Below are 19,654 nucleotides of genomic sequence, written 5' to 3'. Positions count from 1 at the left end.
GGTGGCTTCCTATCTTTTCATGCTAATAATGATGATGTAATGACAGTCCATATATATAGATCTTTGCTTATAAGTTTACATAGAATGAATTCCTTCTGTGGAATGGCTATTCATTTTCAATTTTGATAGAGTCAATTTGCCTCTCAAAGACGGATGAACTATGTTTTCATATTTTCAGATCTATGTGTACTACTCTGACCCATTCCAATATATATTATAGGTGGTTTTTATTTGTTTTTCTACTTCTCTTTGCCATATTTTCTATATTAAATATGTATTAGGAATCACAGAAAAAAATATTTTTAAGGAGCAGGATTCAGGAATTCCGAGCTCTAGACCACCCAGCAGTCTCCTAGTAGCCTTGTAAACTTGGATAAGTCAGTTTATCACTAAACCACAGGGCTGGGAAATGGGCCCTTTCTGGCAGGCAGTGTTCTTGTGAGGACAGGAATCATGTGTAGATGACAGGCTCACAGACGACGGGGTGGTGCCTTCTCCCTGGACCTCACCTACTGGAGAGGCCCTTCTGCAGATGCTGGGGTCAAGCTCTGCAAAGAAAGGCCTTTGTTAGCTGTTGTCTACTCCCTCCAGAATGCCAAGGATCTGTTTGTCGTGTTATAACACAGGCGCAAGCTAGCTGCCTCACTGCTTTCTCCACCAAGGAACCCTCAGCTTGGGATCAAAGGTTCTGAGCTGAAAGGGCCCTTGGAGAAGCACATGTAAGGGAAGAGCGTGGGCTGCAAAGTGCAGGGGATGTGGGGTGCAGGCTTGGCACAGGCGGCCTGGCATGAGGCATCGTAGCAGACAGTGTGATGCTGAACTGAAGACTTATTTTATTTAGTTCCTCAAGTGCTCAAAATATATTTTGATTAGTTGACAACATTTACAAACATGGAGTTTGGTTGCACAACAACGTGAATGTACTTTTAAAGCCAGGGAACTGTACACTTAAAAGTGGTTAAAATGGTAAATTTTATGTTCTGTATATTTTACTACAATTTAAAATCTATTTGTAGACTGACATGTAAATGTAGTTGTGCCTATAAGACCAAGAAATGCATTTTTTAATAAAAGCATTTTTATGAAAAATTCCAAATAAAGTTAAAAAAATAAATTCAACTATAGTCCTCTTGTTTATTATTTTTTAAAGATTTTAGTTATTGATTGGATAGAGAGTGTGCACAAGCAGGGGGAGCAACAGAGGGGAGAGGAAGAAGCAGGTTCTCTGCTGAGCAGGAAGCCCTATGCTGGGGCTCTATCCCAGGACCCTGGGGTCATGACCTGAGCTGAAGGCAGACACTTAACTAACTTAGCTACCCAGGTGTCCAACTATAGTCCTCTTAGAATATTTTCATTATAAAAAATTTAAAATTGAGAGCCAAAGGGCATTGGGGTGGCTCAGTCGGTTGAACGGCCATTGTTGGTTTTGGCTCAGGTCATGATCTCAGGGTGGTGAGACTGAGCCCCGCATCAGGCTCCATGCTGGGCATGGAGTCTGCTTGAGAGTCTCTCCCTCTGCTCCTCCCTCCACGCGTGTGCATGCTCTATCTCTCTCAGATAAATAAATAAATCAATAAATCTTTTTTTTTTAAAGATTTTATTTATTTGACAGACAGAGATCACAAGTAGGCAGAGAGGCAGGCAGAGAGAGAGGGGGAAGCAGGCTCCCCACTGAGCAGAGAGCCCGATGTGGGGCTCGATCCCAGGACCCTGGGATCACGACCTGGGCCGAAGGCAGAGGATTTAACGCACTGAGCCACCCAGGCGCCCAATAAATCAATAAATTAAAAAAAAAAAAAAAAGAAGTGAGGACCAAACACTTTTATACCATTAATAAAATGTTAAGAAAGAATAGTGAGTAATCCAGATTTTGAGTGTCTGCTGAAACACTGGTAGATCTGGAAATTTATCTGTAACTGGCAAGAAAGGCCAGTTAAGGCTATGGCAACAAAACATCACAAAACCTCAAAGGCTTAAAACAACAGATTTCTCCTCCTTGTTTATGGCATATGACCATTGCCGGTTGGGCAGTTTGGAGGATTGGTTCTGTGCAAATGATTTTTCCTCAGGGACCCAGGTTGAGGGAGATTCTCTGAACGGAATGATATTGAATATGGGGGCTAGTGTGGAGAGGGAAGACCTCAGCAAATAATCACTGGCTCCAAAGACCTTTCTTCCTGGAAAAGATATGGGTCACTTCTGCTCACATTGTGTTGGCCAAAGTAGGGCATGTGGTCATGCCTGTCTCTAAGGGGGCAGGACAGAATAATCTTGCCAGGCACCTGGAAGGAGTGGAAACAAGCTATGTTAGAAAACAATACAATAAGTCATAAAAAGTCAATAAGTCAAAAAAAGCAATACAATAAGTCTGAAAAGAACAGCAGAGGAATTCAGTCAATAATATTGTAATATCGTATGGTGACAGATGGTGACATTTATCACGGTGAGCATTGAGTAACGTATAGAATTGTTGAAGCCCTATGTGGTGTGCCTGAAATCAATATGACATTGCCAATTGTCAATTATACTTCAATTAAAAAAAAATATATATATATATATACAAACGACCACCCAAGCCTCTTCAGATAAGGCATGAAATCTTGCTAGCACCTTAGGGTGCTCTGAGCACCGCACCCAAAGATCAGAGGACATGTGTCATGCTGTCCCCTGACTCCTTTATTCTCTGTCAGACTTCTTAGGTGTCAGGGACTTAAAGCTCTTTCTATTTAATGAGAGATACTAGACAAAACTGTGTTCAGTTCCTGGCTGTTCTGGGCAATAAACCTCTCTGAACCTCAGTTTCTTTCCCTGGAAGAGAAAGACAATAATTAGACCTATCTCAATAATTAGCATTATTGTGAGAAATAAGACAATGTTCATAAAATGTTGAGTTCAGTGCGTGGTATATAGTAAGTACGCAGAAGCCACTCTTAGGGTTGTGCCAAGTTACTTTTCTTTTAATATTTTATTTGAGAGAGAGAGATAAAAAGCAGGGGGAGGAGCAGAGGGAGAGGGAGAGAGAGAATCTCAAGTAGACTCTGCATTGAGCAAGGAGCCCAATACAGGGTCAGTCTCAGAATCCTAAGATCATGACCTGAGCTGAGATCAAGAGTCTTATGCTTAACCAACTGAGTCACCCTGTTGCACCCCCCTCATTACTTTTTTTTTTTTTAAGATTTTATTTATTTATTTGACAGAGATCACAAGTAGGCAGAGAGGCAGGCAGAGAGAGGGGGGGAAGCAGGCTCCCCGCTGAGCAGAGAACCCAATGTGGGGCTTGATCCCAGGACCCTGGGATCATGACCAGAGCTGAAAGCAGAGGCTTTAACCCACTGAGCCACCCAGGTGCCCCCCCCATTACTTTTTAAATTATATAATACATGGAAAGTTTTTTTTTTTTAGATTTTATTTATTTATTTATTTGTTTGGGGGTGGGGCACGAGCAAATGTAGAGGCAGAGGGAGAAGTAGGCTCCCCGCTGAGCAGGGAGCCCGATGTGGGGCTCAATCCCAGGGCCCTGAGATCATAACCTGAGCTGAAGGGAGACGCTTAACCAACTGAGCCTCCCAGGCACCCCTACATGGAAAGTTTCTTAATAAATTTTAAACAATTCAGATAAAGTGAAAGTTTCCTTCAAACCCTCATTATCCATGTCTTCCAAAGAGAAGTACTGTCAGATTACTGTACATTCTTTTTTAAATTTTTATTATTTAAGATTCTATTTATTTAAGAGAGAGAGAGAAAGAGAGAGAGAGAGCGCGAGTGAACACACAAGCCAGGAAGAGAGGCAGAGGGAGAGGGAGAAGCAAGTTCCCTGCTGAGCAGGGAGCTTGACTTTGGGGCTCAATCCCAGGACCCTGGGATCATGACCTGAACAGAGGGCAGACACTCAACTGACTGAGCCACCCCAGTGCCCCAACTGCTATACATTCTTTCGAGACCTTGGTCTGTGGTTTCACAAACACTGGTAAACACATATGCATATATTGTTTTTGCTTTTTTTTTTTTTTTTTTAAGATTTTGTTTATTTATGTGACAGACAGAGATCACAAGTAGGCAGAGAGACAGGCAGAGAGAGAGGAAGGGAAGCAGGCTCCCTGCTGAGCGAGAGCCTGATGCGGGGCTTGATTCCAGGACCCTGGGATCTTGACCTGAGCCAAAGGCAGAGGCTTTAACTCACTGAGCCATCCAGGCACCCCAAGTTTTTGGTATTTTTTTAAGCATGCATGACATACTGTCATAATTCTTAAGATGTTCTTTTCAATAAACTACATCCTCTGGGGTTTTATGTTATATATGGGTACTATTGTAATACATATTTAAAAAATTTTTAAATCCTGCTTACTAGGATTTGCCATGGATCCCAGAATTCTCAGATCACCTGGAAAACTGTCTCTGTAGTATCACCTGATGGCATGTTTGAGGACGTGAAGGACTATTCCAGCCTTTCAGGGATTTCTGAGGAGGCCAAACCCCTTTTCTTACTCGGGGCTATATTCTTCTTCCCTGGGTAATATTGACAAGTAGGTAAATGAACATGGGCTTGAAGTCAGAGAGTCCTAGTTTCCAGCCCCAGCTGTGTGACTTTGGGCCAGCTGCTTACCCTCTCTGAGCCTGTTTCTGAGAAATGAGAACTATGGTTGTGGTCAACATTAAATGAGATTGTCTTTATAGAGAACATTCAGGTTATCTAGCTCATAGCCAGCATTCCATAGCGTTTCAGGAAGGTGATATGCTTGCAGACAGTCAATGCCAAAAATGAAGGACTCCGATTAGGCATGTGTTTCTAAGCCAGTAAAGGGTCTCTTAGATTTTTGTATGGTAAGGAGCAAAAGGAAAAGATGTTAGTAGTCTGGTAGGCAGACTGATTAAAACTTTGATGCTTCATTTCCAAAATCCTTCATATACCTTAAGGGAATTCTTTTTGAAATTTACTTTATTTTTATTAAAGATTTTATTTTTAAGTAATCTCTACACCCAGTGCAGGGCTCTAACTCACAACCCTGAGATCTAGAGTCACATGCTCCACCAACTGAGCCAGCCAGGGACCCCTATTTTACTTCAATTCCCATGTCATTAACAAACAGTGTTATATAAGTTTCAGGTGTACAATATAGTGATTCAACAAATCTATATATTACTTGGTGCTCATCAAGGTAAGTATACTCTTAATCCCTATCCAATTTGTTTTTTAAAGATCAAAGTTTCCACATTTGTAGTTCCTACACTTCACATATACACTTAACATTGAATTTCTTTTGAAAAACAGTACATGCACGTGTTAAAGAAATTATCAGTACCAAAGTGTACTTTGGATGAATGAAAACTAAGCTGTTCTACCCTGGCCAAGTTCACCTCCCCATTAGCAATCATTAACAGTTTCTTGTGACTCCTTCCAGACATAACCTGTGCCTGCACAGCAAAACCATCCCGGAATGTGCAGAGACAACTACGGCAACTCAGTACACCTTAAAGAAATAATTGCCCCATGGCATCACTCCCCCCTTTTTACTCTTTCCATGATTCTGCCCTTTGCAGATCACTCTGTAGCTACGCATAGATCCACCTCATTTTCTCTACAGTTGCTCGACAGTCCGCTGTGAGAGCAGTTCCATACAGCTCCATACCTGGGTCATTTCCTGTCTTTCTAGTACAAGCCGTGCTGTCATGAATATTACACTAGATCTTTGTTCATTGGTGAGAGTTTAATGGTTAAAGACGCATACAGGCACATATTTTTAAGCAACCTGCATAAATGATTAGCTGCGTTTGGGAAACACTGATCAAGTTGATAGTCTTAGGATCATTCCTTACCTAATATTCCCCGCCACCCCCCACCCCCCAACTAAAGTGTGTTTTCTGGGGTCTTGGCCATGGTTTCTTCCTACTCTGATTCTCGTAGCTTTGGGAAGAATTGGCAGAAGGAGAAGGGGGTAAAGTAGTATATAGGAGGGGTATGCAGCCTTTGCTTGCCAGTGGAGAGGAAGACCAGCAGGAGGCTAGGGACTCTCTCCTCTGTGACTCAGGAAGCAGATCAGGGTCTCTCAGCCTTGGCACTGTTAAGCTTTTGGCCGGAAAACCTTTGTCATGGCTGGGGTGTGGTGTGGGGAGGGTGGAGGGTGTCTCTCCTGTGAGTCTGTGCATCCAGGGTCTCTGCCCACTCTGTAGTCCCTCTACTCAGTTGTGACTGACGCTATAAGTCTCCTGGGGGAAAATCTCCCCTGACTCCCCTGCCTTAGAACCAGTGCTTGCTGTCTCCCGTGGAAGAATGGAAGAATGGCCACGTGAGGGTTCTTGTCCTCATTCTCCCTCTGGTAATCCCAATTCCCCTTCCTTCCTTTCTTTCTTCCTATTTCCCATTACGCAACACAGTGCATATGAACACAGTCTCATTGCACAGCTTTCAAATAATACATTATCCTCTTCACTCCCAACCTAGGGGATTTTCTAGGGGGAATAACTATTGTTTTAAATTTAGAATTCTTCCCATGCACTTACATACTGATTTTAACATACAGAAATCAGGAGTTTTGTTTTTTGCTTTTTTTATCCTAAATGGGATTTCACTGTGCATTTTGTTGAACTTTATTTTTTTTCAATTAACAATCCAAATAACAAATGGGGACCCATCAATATCTGCATAATTCTACCTCATTCTTTTTTAAGCTGCTGCATGGTATCCTATATTACATGCACACGACTGGTTAGTCAGTTTGCCAACTGATGAGCAATTACATTTTCAGGTTCTAAGTATTCTTTTTTTTTTTTTTTTTAAGATTTTATTTATGCATTTGAGAGAGAGAGAGAGCACAAGCAGGGGGGGAAGGCAGAGGGAGAAGCAGACTCCCGGCTGAGAGCTGGATATGGGGCTGCACCCCAGGACGTGGAGATCAGGACCTAAGCAGAAGGCAGACGCTTAACCATCTGAGCCACCCAGACGCCCCAGTTTTTTAGTATTCTAACAAAGCTGACAATGCTGCAGTTGCACAGGCTGGTATATGCTTCGTTTAAAAAAAAAAAAAAAAGGTGAAAAAGTGTGTCTATAAACCAAGAAGTACTATTATTGTTTTGAATGATCCACACAATTTTTTTAAAAAAATATTATTTATTTATTTATTTATTTATTTATTTGACAGACAGAGAACACAAGTAGGCAGAGGGGCAGGCAGAGAGAGAGAGAGGAGCAGGCTCCCCACCGAGCAGAGAGCCCTGGGATCATGACCTGAGCCGAAGGCAGAGGCTTTAGCCCACTGAGCCACCCAGGCGCCCCTATACACACAATTTTTAATAGTGACTGCCAAACAACCTCACCAAAGAGCTGTTATCACTTAAAATTCTCTCCAAATGTGATTAAGAATAGCCTTGACTCTTATCACGGGCCATCTGGGTTAAATTACCAATCTGTAAATTTAAAGTTTTGAAAATCTGCTCTCCTTAGCATTTCAATTTGGAGAGTTTTCTTATAAAAGGAAATCTGCGAGTCCACCCTTTAAGAAGCCTTCCAGGGGCCGTTCTCTGCCGTCAGAATAAGCTTCCAACTCCTTAGCAAAGCTGACCCGATCCTTGCGGGGTTTGGGGTGGTGGTGGTGGGGGGTGTTTTTACTCCCAGAAAACTTTAGCGGACTCTCTCCTCTGGGCTGAGTTCCATCTGGTGCCTTCACAGTCCCTGACGCCTGTTCGCCTCTTTGCGGGGCTCCTGGCCCAGCAAAGTGCCCCAGTCTGTTGAATTGGTGACGGGGAGCAGAGATGGCATCCAGATCATCTCTGATTCCAGCCCTTAATAGGAGTTTCATAAATGCTGAATGAGCTGGGGCAGTGGGACCTGGGGGGCCAGAAGGACGCTCTCACTAGGTTCCTGGGGGCGGCCGCGAGTCTCATCTGGGGCCAGACCCCGCGCAGGGAATGAGAGGGGACGCGCCCGGATCCCAGAAGGCTGCTGCCGGTGCTCCTTCTCCCCCGACAGACGCTCCAGGTGCTCCCTCCCCAATTCTCTGCAAAACTTAACGGGAGATCACATGCCTGGAATGAGAACCGACCATTTCCTTCCAAAATGCTCGTGGTGACCAACAGAGGGCCCAGTAAAACACCGAGAGACGTGGACAGGACCGGGCTGGAGCGCCACTCAACCCCTGAAGTGCTCCGGGAAACCTCTGGGGCATGCGTGTAGGAGTTTGACAAATTAACCTTTTAAAGACGTAACGGCGCGAAAGCAGCCCCCACACCCCGAGCCACACGAACACTGAATGGCAATGGTGGAGACGCACAGGATGTTGCATTAAGGACCAACCGGAGCGGAGACCTTACAGGCTATGGTTCCTTGGCAGCAACAGAAGGGAAAGAACTCAGCGGGCTCCCACCAGCCGGCCATTGGCCGCGAACAGCAGGGTCGAGTTCCGTGTTCTCAAACTCAACCGCACCTTCCCCGTGCGGCCTTTTTACACGATCGCAGGTACACGACGGGCGCTACTCTCCCCTCTCGCTTGCTCTTAAACTGTCGTCCAACAATAGTGCTGACTAATGGTGAGAGCCAGCAAGTGCTCTTAGGTGGCCGCATGGAAATAAAAAAGTTGCTACAGAAAGAAAAAAAAAACCAAAACGGGAACTTTCGCCCTTGGTTTCCCGGGTACCGACCTGCAGAAAAGGTGCGAGAAAGGCCTCAGGGCCTAGACCCAACAAGTGAGGGAAAGAAAGGAAAGAGGACGGAAGCCTGGGCCAGAAGAGACTCTGAACATCCCCAGAGGGCACGGCGGCCCTGGGGCTCTGTCTCCTTGGCGCAGTCCAACCCCCGCGTCAATCAGATCCTTCTCGCTTTGCCATTGGCCGGGGGCTCCCTTGGCCTCCCTGGCGCCCACCTCCTAGTTGCTTGGGGTTTACTTCCCCAAAGTACACGGGCCCCACCTTGTGGAGCAACCGCTCCTGTATGGAAAACGGATCTCCGCCCAAGGGAACACATTTTAACGAATGGGAACCGCCTCGCACACTTATTGGCTACCATGAATATCGGTCAAAGAACTTCCTACCCTCTTTTCCGACGTCCCTTTAAGTAATTGGTCGCTCTCAGTGCCAATCCGTTACTAGGGAAACGAGATCCTCACAGTCTCATAGGCATGAGTCAAAGCCAATCAAGAGCCACGCCTTCATCCTGAGTCCTTACCCAATTGCTGCTCGAAGAGCCCAGAGGACGCAGTCGGGATTGGTCGCCAGCTTGTTCGACCTGGCCGCAACAAGTTAGGCTGAGTCGCGGTTATATAGACCGGCGACGGAGCACGCGTGTGTGCGGACGCAGTTGCGTGAGGTGATCTTTCCTTCTGCCGTGCTGTGGAGCAAAGCTTGTTCCTCTCCCGCTCAGCCGCGCAGGTATGCCGGGTTGTGGGCGGGGCGGGGCGGCCCAGGGACGAAGAGGAGCTGGGACGCGTGTGAGCGAGAGAAGTCGCGGCGGTCGTGGCGGTGGCCGCCGCGCTAGGCGTGCACCCCCCCCCCCCCGCCAACGGCCGCAGGCGGGCGCACGGGCGCGCGGAGTTTCCCCGCCCCCTCCTCGCCGCGCTCCCACCGGCCGGCGCGCGTGGCCGTGTCCGCGTCCCCCGCGTGCGCGTGCCACACCCAACGGCCGCGCGGGGCGAGAGCGAGCCGCGGCCGCCGCCCGGGCCCCAGGGCGATCGCGGGATCCCGGGGCCCCGCGCTGCCCGCCCGCCGGACTTTCCCGCTCGTCTTCCTCCCCGCGCGCGCCCGCAGATCCTTTCCTGCCCCGGCGACGGGTTCCAGCTAGGTCCGGCCGGGAGGAGGCTTTATTTAGCAGCGGGGGCGACACGAAAACCCGAGGAGGTTTTGGGTTCGGGAAGCAGAGGTGCTGTTCCCGGTTTTACAGGGAGTAAAGGGGGAGCAGCCAAGCCACGGATGATGAGTGGAAGTAATAATTGCTGTTTGTCCTGAGCCCACGCTGTGTGCCAGGCGCCGTGCAGAGCAACTTGCGTGGCTCTCCCGTGCCCCCCCAACGGTCCGGGGAGGTAGGTGCGGCGACTTTGCTTTTTGCAGTGGTTGCGGACGTCCAGAGGTGGGGAAACGTGGTCAGAGGCACGGCGACGGTAAGGGGCAGGTATCGGGTGGAACCGAGGTCGTGTGGCTGCTAGGCCCCTAGCCTGTTTCCGTCCTTGGACCGGCGCCGTGGCCCCCGAAGCACGGGTCCCCGGGGGTAGCGGCATCAGCCCGAAGAGGCCAGCTGCTGGGCGGAGTGCGGCGGCATTTGGCTTGAGCCACTTGTGGGCTTCCAGGGAGACGTGGCTTGGAAGTGGGATTGTGACAAAGGACACGAAGGGCTTTGGGCTTCCTTTTTACGAGTGTGCGCACGGAAAGCTGATGGATGTGCCGCCCTCAGAGCTTCCGGAAAAAGTAGAAAGACGAATAAGTGCAGATGAACGTGGACGGTGTTCCTTCTCCGGTTTGATGCTCGGCGCGATGGTGGGAAATTCCCGGCAGCCGCAAGTTAGGCTCTGCTCTTACACCTTGAAACCTTTTCTCCCGTCTTTCCTTTACGGGGCAGACTTGAGAAAGACCTTTGGGAGGATAGTTTAACTTCCTCGTTTTGCAGTTGGAGAAAAAGCGGGTTAGAGCGATGAGTTTCAGATCTCGCCGGCATGTGTGGGTTGAGATGTGAAGTTGGGACGGAAGGGATGGTGCCCAGTTACAATATAAATTTTAAGCTCTGGAGCTTATGCTAGGTGAATTACAGGTGATGACGTGTGTTGGAAGTCTTTCCTTTAGGGCAGTTGGGATCTTCTGTGGATGAAAGCCTCTCCACATTCAATTCAGTTCAGTTATTTCGAGTCTACTGTTGGGCTCCTCTGTATATACGAGTATGGAAGATACCTTCAAAGATAAGCATATATTTGCGATTTTTAAAAGCCAGTATATTCCCTGGCTTTGGAAAATCGTTGCAGGTCCAGGACATTACTTAATATCACAAATGTCTCTACTTGAGATAAAACTAAGAAGTTTTGGCACTAGCTCTTCTGAATTAGTTTGGCTTTCAACCTTTTTTTTTTTCTTTTTAGAGCCTTTAGGATTAGTTTTTTAAGAAGTTTTTGCAGTCAGAGGGAACACAAAATTTCCATCCTTGCAAGTAAGTTAAAAAACTACAAGGAAGCTTGATATTTGTAAGTGTTTCCATTTACCCAGTAGTTTCCATGTTTCTTAACAGAAAGTAGCAATAGATTAGGGATCAGAATATTCAGTGGCCCAAGTTCTTCAGTTGGTGTTGCCATAAATAACAGATTGGTTTAGAATATAACATTGTTTTACCTGGCCTTCATGTAGCAATTCTAGTTATGTTTATTTAGATGGATTACCTTATTGACTTAGCATTTTAGGCTTCAACTTTTAAAACATAATGACATAGGTTTAAACTGTTAACTTGGTGTCCACTAATGGTGTTACTGCTTGGAGTAAAATATGTCAGAAAGTAAAATACATCAGAATGAAATTTCCTTGTGCAATAATAGAATTTTGATTCCTTTTCAGATATTTCTTAGCATGTTCTTTCCCTCAGGTGAATGGTTATCAGTTGGGTAGGAATATGAAAACTGTGGTACTTTACATTTGGTAGCCTGGCATATCTCCTTTGCATGCATTTATTAAGAACAAATGAAGCAGACTGTAATAATGTAAGACTGGTGTGCCTTCCTTCTGCCTAGCCACGTTAGGTTATTTTTGTTATTAAATCATTTCTAAGTTTTTGTACTTCAAACAGAAAAGTTGGCAGTTCTTTGTTCTTTATTTAACTCACATTGTTTGCTGTTCTCAGCTGACAGTCTGCTAAGGGTGCATCAGAAGATTTGGTAATGTTTGTTGCTGACCTATTTCGCAGTAGTTCTTTTTCTTGTAATTTGATTTTAGTTATCTTAGTACTTTGCCTTGAAAGTAAAGGGTAGAGGTTAGTTTAAGGCGTGGTTTTTAAAAAATTATTTATTTATTTATTTATTTGACAGATCAAAAGTAGGCAGAGAGGCAGGCAGAGGGAGAGAGGGGGAATGCTCTGAGCAGAGAACCCGATTTTGGGGGGGGGTGAGGGGGATGCGCTCTATCCAAGGACCTAAGATCATGGCCTGGGCCAAAGGCAGAGGCTTAACCCACTGAGCCACACAGGCGCCCAGTTTAAGTTTTTATATGTTTGTGAATTGTATAGGGTTCAAAGGATCGATGGAGCAATGCTAAATAAAAGATGAAATTTAATATAAAACCTGAATTCCTGATGAATCTTTTTTTTTTTTTTTTGCCAGTTTAGTAAAATTACTTACCAACAGCTAGTGGGAAAAACCTTAGTTGCAACACTGTCCTTCTAGCCATGGAGTTAAATTTAGACTCAGCAATTGTAATCGCACTTGTAGTTGGTGATCATACTGGTGGTTAGTTAGGTTTATATATTTTTAAATCTCAAAAGTCACCTTATTCCTTTTTTTAAGTATTCTTGGACCTTGTATTTGGCCTTGGTGGGGAAAGCTGAATTGCAAGCCAGGTGGTAAAGAGCTAGGAATAATCTGCGCATGAAGAGGGGGCTTTATAAGACAGAAAATAATTAAAAAATTTTCACAGGTTGTGGCCTTAGTAAATGTCTTTAGAGAACTTTGATAGATTTCTTGTTTTGTCTTCTGGTAGTTAGTCATGTTGTAATATTGTTTAGCTGTTCAGCTGTATTTCAGTTGTTTTATAATAATTATTTTTAGAGATTTATTTATTTTAGAGAGTGTGAGTGAGCTGGGGGCATGGAGGGGGAGGAGAGGGGCAGAGGGAGAGAAAGAGAGTCACAAGCAGACTCCACAGTGAGTGGAGCCCCACTCAGGCTTGGTGTCTCACACCCCAAAATCAGGACCTGAGCCAAAACCCCAGAGTCAGCCACTTAACTGACTGAGCCACCCAGGTGCCCCAGGTATTTAATAATTATTAAAGTAGATGTTAAGAGATGGTTCAGAGAAAGGGGCTTCCTAGATGGGACACACTTCTACTTTGTAGGGTTGTCATCCTTGTGGCTTTTAATTTGAGTGGCTGTGTAACAGCATCATTGTGTATTTGTATAGTTCTTTAATGTTCTAAAAGTGCTCTTACATAGCTTAGTAATCTTATGTTTTTGCTTATAAAAAGAATTGAAGCTCTGAAACCCAAGTAGTTGTCTAAACTGTTTTGTAAAGCTTTTGTATGTATTAGGGGGCTGTAGACCGTTATTTGCTAGCTATTTCCTTTTTCAGAAAAGTTTGAAAGATTTAGAATCTGGAAGGTACGAGTGTGACAACTACTTAACTTTCCACGCTTTGTTAGGCTGTGTCTCAAGTATGCCCTGTGTGTGGACTCTCTGGCTTGCACGGTACTGCTTCGTCCATATATGGAGTGAGTCATGCTTATTTTATTCTTTGGGTTGCAATCCAGGGGTATCTAACTTATTTTGCTTTTTTACTAATTCTGTTGCTCACACTGTTCCCGTTTTGGCCCTTGTGTCCTTTCATGTTCCCTGTTCTTATTTTGTTGTTGTGGTTGTTTTTAGCATTTTCTTTATCAGTTAAGGCTCACTTGTATTTTGCCTTTGCCAGTCCTAGAGTCAACCGTTTCTCCAAAGATCTACCATGAAGAATTTTGAAGGGAAGTGACAGGTGGTAAATGTGAAGAGTTTAGAGAATAGATTGAACAGTAGATCCAGTGACCATGATACAAGCGAGCGCATGACAAGGGGGAAGGACAGAGAACAAGCAGACGCCCTGCTGAGCAGAGAGCCTGACTCCTGAGGTCTTGGGGGCTCTGATACCAGGACCCTGAGATTATGACCTGAGCTGAGTTAGACACTTAAGCTACTGAGCCACCCAGGCACCTCGTTAAATTTTAATATGATGTGATGCATGAAGTAAGGCTCGTTTTTTTCTGTAGCTATGGATGTGTAATTGTTCCACCATTTGTTGAACAGAATATCCTTTTTCTATTGGATTATCTGCATTTAACGTTGAAAATCCTAGTTGTCCATATATGTGTTTGTATATTTCATAACTATTCTATTATGTGGTTCTATTTGTCTGTTTTTACATCTAGACTATTTTAAAAATAATTGTACCAGTGAACAATATCTGATGTTTTTGTGTATACTAAAAACACTTCTAAACATGTTCAGAAGCATACAGTACGTATTTGGCAACTAACTTTTTAATGTAATATTTTTGAGATCTATTTCATGCTGACTTTGACTGCTATAAATAGGATGACTTTATGTCTTGGTTTCCCAGGGACAGCCCTAATTCACTCCAGTTAACCTGGAGTAATTATAAATAGTACTGCTTTTTAATCTTCTAAGTGCCCCATATGATTATGTTAGAGAAGTTTGAATGTTAGGGATAAACTGCACCTTAATCCATTACCTGTTTGACAGACACATAGGTTGTTGTCTTATGTTTTAGAGATAAGGTGGCTAATTATTTGAGAAATTATTTCTCAGGTTGATGTCTTATGTATACGGGTGAGTTTCTCGTGTACAAATCTAGAAGAGAATTGCTAGATTCATTGAAATTTTGGATTTTATAAGATAACTGCAAAATTGTTCTTCCCTGTAGTGGGAGTAGTTGACACTCCCTTCAGTTTCACAGGTTCTCTTTTCCCGACTTCTTGCCGGTGTTCGATATTGACTGATACACGTTTTTTAAGATTTTATTAATTTATTTGGGAGAGAGACAGAGATAGCGAGAGCGAATCCTCGCTGGGAGGAGAGGGAGAATCCGGCTCCCCACTGAGCAGGGCTCAATATCAGGACCTTGACTTAGATAACCTGAGCTGAAGGCAGACGCTTAACCAACTGAGTCGCCCAGGAGGCCCATGTCTTCTTGACTGATATTTTATTTTATTTTTAAAGATTTTATTTATTTATTTGACAGAGAGAGATCACAAGTAGGCAGAGAGGCAGGCAGAGAGAGAGAGGGGGAAGCAGGCTCCCTGCTGAGCAGAGAGCTCCATGAGGGGCTTGATCCCAGGAGCCTGAGATCATGACCTGAGCTGAAGAGGCTTTAACCCACTGAGCCACCCACTGATACTTTAATACTTTGGGGATCTTCCGTGTGAAGTGATAAATTTTATCTTTTTATTTTTAATTTTTAAAATTTATTTTTAAAGATTATTTATTTAGAGCATGTGCAAAAAATGCCAAAAGGAGAGGGAGAAAATCTCAAGCAGACTCCACACCTAGTGGGAGACCCAACTCTGGGCTGGATCCCGTGACCCTGAGATCATTGATTTTTGCCAGAGTAAGCTGTACTATTAATCGAGGTGGATTATGGTTGGTCTTCATGCTTCCCTGCTCTTGGAACATAAATGCTCACAGCTTTTTAGACTCGGTTAAAGGAAGCACACTTGACATTCTTTGTGAACTTTAGCAAAATTATTGATGGAAATTTCTTTAAAATTGTCATGCAATTTGGTAACTTGGGATTAAGTAGACATTTTGAAATTTAAGAGTAATTCAGCAATCAGGGTCAATCTACAAAAATATTCATCAGTGATTATGTTAATCTGAGAGATCATTGACATTTCCATTAAGTGGTACTTTACTGTAACATTTATCAGTGGTGTTACGTGCTTTTCGGATCAGGTAAGAAAAGGATGAAAATTGAACTTTTCATTCCATGTAGGTAACTAATAATTCTGTTACCTTAAACTTTTTTTTTTTCTGTACTGTACCATAATCACGCTTTCATTGTTTGCTCTGAGGAATCTGAATGCCAACACCAAATGGTGTTGTTGGAAATATGATAGTGTTACAAGCCAAAAGTGAATTCTTTCCTAAAATTGGAAAACTTCAACAGAAAGTTTTCTGATACAATCCTTTATTTATTCATTTATTTATTAATTAAAGGATTTTATTTATTTGTTTGAGAGTGAGTGAGAGAGAGCATGAGAGGGGAGGTCAGAGAGAGAAGCAAACTCACCATGCAGATGGGAGCCCGATGCGGAACTCGATCCCAGGACTCCGGGACCATGACCTGAGGTGAAGGCAGTCGCCCAACTGACTGAGCCACCCAGACACCCCTGTTATTTTTTTAAAAAGAATCTTTGACATCTTTTCTTTAAAAAATTTTATTTATTTGACAGAGATAGATACAGTGAGAGAGGGAACACAAGCAGGGGCAGAGGGAGATGGAGAAGCAGGCTTCCTGGTGATCAGGGAGCCCAACAGGGGGGCTTGATGCCAGGTCCCCGGGATCATGGCCTGAGCTGAAGACAGACTCTTAACGATTGAGCCACCCAGGTGCCCCTGATACAGTCCACTAAAAAAGCAAAGTAAATTGGGGCACCTGGGTGGCTCAGTGGGTTAAAGCCTCTGCCTTCGGCTCAGGTCATGATCCCAGGGTCCTGGGATCGAGCCCCACATCGGGCTCTCTGCTTAGCGGGGAGCCTGCTTCCCCCTCTCTCTCTGCCTGCCTCTCTGCCTACTTGTGATCTGTCAAATAAATAAAATCTTCAAAAAAAAAACAACAACAACAACAAAGTAAATAGATCTAAGACCAATTTGAAGGTGAAGCTAAGAACTTTTTAGGAGAATGCTTAGCTCTTAGACATTAGCCCTGAAGTTCTGAGAAAGTAACCAGATAAAACTCCTTGCACATGAAAAAGTTGAAATTGGATCATCCATATTGCCTGCTAGTAAATAGAGGGAGATGTTGTATGGTCCTCAGATTTGTGAAGTAGCCCACTCATACTAATTAAAAATCACAGAGTGGAGTTAGTTTATGAAATTACAGTTCTAACTGATTTTAAAGATCTGTTCAAGAGAGGTAAAATAGGTAAGATAACTAAGGTAACTAATGTGCCACTAGTTATTGGATGTTGGTACCTTTTGTCACATTTTTCTTCTTACTTTAAAAATAATGCATATTCTCCCCAGGACATTCCAGCAGTACAGAGGTGTATGAATTTTAGTGTGTGTGTGTGTGTGTGTGTGTGTGTGTGTGTTTTAATGATTTTATTTATTTGACAGAGATCACAAGTAGGCAGAGAGGCAGGCAGAGAGAGAGGAGGGGAAGCAGGCTCCCTCTGAGCGGGGATGCTGCGGGGATGCCGGGCTCCATCCCAGGACCCTGGGATCATGACCTGAGCCACCCAGGCGCCCCAATTTTATTGTTTTTACCATAGCACTCCATTATATACATTATATAGAATGTAACTTCCCATAACATTACAAAGGTGAGTACTTCTTATTCCTTTCATTTATGTATGTTTTTATATTTGTTTGTTTTGCATATTTACACCTTGCTATGTTTGTTTATTTTTATTTTTAATTTTTAAATTAAAAAAATTTTTTTACGTCTTGCTATTTTTTAATTTTTTAATACAGTTTATGCATGGGTAGTTCTGTAAGATAAAATTAACCCTCCCCCACCCCAGATACGGTTAGTGCTCTATTTTTATTTTGCTAGTGTTGGGATTAAAGTGAGATGAACGTTTTGACTTACTTTCTAGTAGCTTTTCTCAAGGGAAATACTCCTCATGGCTTTGATGAGTAAAGATTGTTTCAGAAATCTTTTTAGTTCAGCAACTTGTTTACCTAGCATTAGAATAAAATAGTGTGGTTTAAAAGGAAAATAGGGGCGCCTGGGTGGCTCAGCAGGTTAAGCTTCTGCTTTTGGCTCAGGTCATGAACCCAGGGTCCTGGGATTGAGACCCAGGTTGGGCTCTCCGCCCAGCAGGGAGCCTCCTTCTTCCTCTCCCTCGCTGCTCCCCCTGCTTGTGCATGCTCTCTCTTCTCTGTCAAACAAATAAAATCTTTGAAAAAAATCATCAAGTCAACTTAGAAATTCTCTGAAAAGTTATTGTTACATTAAGTGCTTGGGCATCTAAGGTACTCTGTACAAAAATTCTTATTCTCACAGGAATCCTGTATTTTAGTACTGCTAGCAGAATACTTAGTCTTCCGGGGACAGAAAAGGGTGGAATGTGGAAAAGCTTTCCTTAATTAGAGTTAATTTTATATTAATAGGTCACATTCAGTGCTTACTATTGAATAGACAGTTCTTGCTGTTACAATTTCAGTTTCAGATGAAAGAACTGGGGGCACAGAGATTAAGTTATAGCCCAGGAGCAAAGCAAGTGAATGATGTTGGAGAATTTTTCACAGTGAAAATTGGTTAAAGAAATTTAGGGGGGTTCTTTTTATTGTATCTCAATATTTTTTCACTATTCTAAACTAGAGCACTCAGATTTTCCTTAGACTTGGATGGTTCAGTAAAACTGGCAAACTGAAGGTCATGTTTAGTATCTTACCCTCAAGGATTTCTTTTTCTTTTTTAAATTTTATTTATTTAAGGACGGTGTGCACACATACCTGTAAGCAGGGGGAGGGAAAGGGCAGAGGGAGAGAATCTCAAGCAGACCCTGCACTGAGTGGGGAGCCTGATGGCAGGCCTCAGTCTCATCACCCTGAGATCATGATGTGAGCCAAATTCAAGAATTGCACGCTTAACTGACTGAGCCCCCCAGGCACTCCTGAAAGCACTTTCTATATAGAATTTTTGACTTGTAATTTACAGATGATGTAATTATGAAATTTCAAGATTCAGCTTGGATAGTTTTTCTATTGTGTATTTATAATCATCACCCTGAAACAGTTGACCCTTGAACGAGATGAGTTTAAATTCTGGAGTCCACTTGTACATGGATTTTTTTTTTTTAATAATACAGAATGGTGTTGGAAATGTATTATTTCTTTATGATTTTCTTAATATTTTCATTTCTCTAGCTTTATTGTACAAACACAGTATATAATACATATAACAGAAAATATGCATAATTGGATTGTTACTGATTAAGGTTTCTGGTCAGCGGTAGGCTATTGGTTAAGTTTTTGGGGTGTCAAAAGTTATGGAATTTCAACTGTGGGTGGGGTGGGTGTCTGCCCCTAACTGGGAGGGTGGGTATTTGAGGTCAGCTTTACATACATTTCTCTAATGTATGTCTCCAAATACTCAATTATGTTAAACCATTAAGATAATAAAGGAAATGTTGGAAACTTGGTAAATGATAGGGATTTTAGTATTGTCTTCAGTTTAATAACTGTTAAGAAAAATCTACAAATGAGATGGAGATCAATTTAGCATATAAATTTTTAGCTTTACTTTTTTCTTAGCTTTAGGGGGATAACCAGAAATAAAATATTTGTAATGGTATAATCAAGCCAATAAGCTTTCTTTTTTCCTTTAATTTGAATTACATAGGTAATCTCGAAGGAGGGGAAAAAAAGAGAAGTTTTAGAGGTGGTCTACAGATTATAATTTTTCTTCTGTTTGATACATAATCTGGAGGATTTTTATTATATTGCATAGTAATACTGGGTGAGAAAGTAATATTTGGTAAAATGTCTTTTAGTAATTTATCTTACGATGAGACTGCTTGGCAGTGTCTAAGGACGCGGTTAGGTGATATTACTGGTCTGGGAGTGACACTTGTAATGCCGCTGGCTTCAAGAGCAGATGGTGCTCAAGAGAAGTAAGTGCAACTGGAATAGAAAAATAGGGGTTTGCTTAATGTGTACTGTATTTGATTTGTCTGTCTTGTGAAGGTTCCCCTTAAATTGCTTTTTATAGTGTGGATGTATTATGTATTTTGGATAATAGAGGGAAGCAAAACTTTCTGTTCAGCCTCT

The 19,654-nt window shown here is 43.2% G+C and overlaps 1 protein-coding gene across 2 annotated transcripts in view; it reads left to right on the top strand.

Moving 5' to 3' along the window:
* The first annotated feature begins 9,250 nt into the window (after positions 1 to 9,250).
* Positions 9,251 to 19,654, top strand: part of LOC111140890 (G3BP stress granule assembly factor 1) — a 37,115-nt gene continuing 26,711 nt past the window's right edge. Inside the window, exon 1 of one of the 2 annotated variants that reach the window (XM_022493139.1) lies at positions 9,251 to 9,357. The gene's annotated coding sequence lies outside the window, so the exon portion shown is untranslated. Of the gene's footprint in view, positions 9,358 to 9,915; positions 10,005 to 19,654 lie in introns of those variants that run through there. The other variant, XM_022493140.1, reaches the window with a different exon arrangement.

This window comes from Enhydra lutris, unplaced genomic scaffold (genome assembly GCF_002288905.1).
Source record: "Enhydra lutris kenyoni isolate GAN:26980312 unplaced genomic scaffold, ASM228890v2 scaffoldscaffold5, whole genome shotgun sequence".
Taxonomy (NCBI): domain Eukaryota; kingdom Metazoa; phylum Chordata; class Mammalia; order Carnivora; family Mustelidae; genus Enhydra; species Enhydra lutris.
This window is presented reverse-complemented; position numbering and strand designations above follow the sequence as displayed.